Source organism: Galeopterus variegatus, unplaced genomic scaffold, assembly GCF_000696425.1.
Source record: "Galeopterus variegatus unplaced genomic scaffold, G_variegatus-3.0.2 Scaffold2889, whole genome shotgun sequence".
NCBI classification, from domain to species: Eukaryota; Metazoa; Chordata; class Mammalia; order Dermoptera; family Cynocephalidae; genus Galeopterus; species Galeopterus variegatus.
Window position 1 is genome coordinate 220,108 of NW_007729000.1, and position 1,913 is coordinate 222,020.

Sequence of the window (1,913 nt, forward strand, 5' to 3'; positions counted from 1 at the left end):
GCCGTCCGTCGGGCCGTCTGGGGGCGGGGCTTCCAGAGCGAAGGGGCGGGGGGCGGAGCCAGGAGCCGGCGAGAGTCCGCCAGGACCAGCCCGCTGCTCCAGACTCGGTCCTCCTGGCCGAACCGGGTGAGCCCTCGGGGCGCCGAGGGGGCGCGGGGCTGACGGCCTCCCGAAGCCTTCCTGGCCGGGGTCCTAGGCAGACCCAGCTCCCTCATCTTCCAAACAGGGCTAACGGCCCTCACGGAGTTGTTTTGGGAAAATGATGAAAGGAGAAAATGCTTGCAAGCTTTCAGCTGCACAAAAGCTAGTTATCATGGACAGCGCTGGCCTCACGTCTATCAGCTCGGCTAGGAAAAATACTTGCCTGATTTAGGGCGAATAAGGACTAAATTTTATTAGTTTTAGGTCACGGGTTCGGATCCTCGTACCGGCCAGCCGCCAAAACAACAAAAACAAGAAAGTACTTAGGGGATGTCCTTGGTGTTGGCACCGCGCGCTAACCATCTGAGTAACCGGCCAGCCCAGAGGCAATCTCCTAAGCGCAGGATAGAGTGTCACTCCTTTCCTTGCTAACCTGCAGTAGCGCCCCCTGCCCCTGCTCTCCAGCTTCGCTTCCGCCCTCCCCTCACATTCTCCGCTTCTCATAGGCTTCCATCTCCACCCCGTCCTGCCGGCGGACACTGTCTATCCCTTCAAGTCCCATCCTAAATCCCATCTCCTGCAAACCCTTCCCAAATCTCCTCTCACTTAGGCTTGCTACAGCATTCTCATTTCTCACATTTCTCTCCTGGCCCTTAGCCTACTGAGCCACCATGGATCATTGCTTTACTCCCTGCACCCCTGGCCTACTTCAGCGTAAAAGCGGGAACACGGGCTGTGCTCTGTTCCTCACGTAATCCCCAGCCCAGAGAATGATGCTTATTTGCTGAACACAACAACCCAGGTTTCAGCCTTCCAGTGGGTAGCAACGGCTTTCAGAATGTTCCAGGAAAAACAAAACAAAACAAAAAAACCCACAAGGATATTTCAGGTGCCCCATAACTGTTTGATTCACATCTTAAAAAAAAAAAAAAAAGTTTAAAGGGCCGGTCGTAGCTCACTTGGGAGAGTGTGGTGCTGATAACACCAAGGCCACGGGTTCGGATCCCTATATAGGGAAGGCTAACTAAACGTGCCCTGCAAGGCTGTACTGTGGGCAGTTCAGTCCCTGGAGCACCTGCTCTGGCCCTGGAGCACTCCAAGCAACTGACATCTCACCAGACCAGCAAGGCAGATGCCCCTTGCTCCTCAGGCAGCCTCCATTAATTGTGCAGAAGCTCTCATGTGTTCTATGGTGATGTCATTAGTTTGCTTATATCATTAATTCTATTTACATAGTAATCAAGCTTCTGGACTCATAATCTGAGATCTGAAAGGTCAACGGTTATAATCCTGTCACCACATTCAACTATGTGTCCAAGTCTAGCAGAATTTTCTCCAAACCAACCTAAACACAGGAAAAAGCAAGTTGCTAAAGTTGATTTTTTATTTTTCCTTTTTGTCTTTTTTTGTGACCGGCAACGGGATCGCAACCCTTGGCATTGCACCCGCACCTCGCTCAGCCAGTGAGCGGCCGGTCTGTATGTGGGATCTGAACCCTTGGCGGGAGCGCCGCTGCGCTCCCAAGCGGCCCACTGTAGCAGTGCGCCACCGGGCCGGGCCCGCTAAAGTTGATTTTAAACCAAATTTTGTACTGATCAAAATAGCTTCATTGTTCTACCAAGGAATTGTTATAAACTTGAATTTACACATTATTTTTTGGAGGCTGGCCAGTACTGGGGATCCAAGCCCTTGACCTTGGTGTTCTAACACCATGCTCTAACCAGCTAACCCCATAACAAATTAAAACAAAATAACCAATTTTTTTTTTTTTT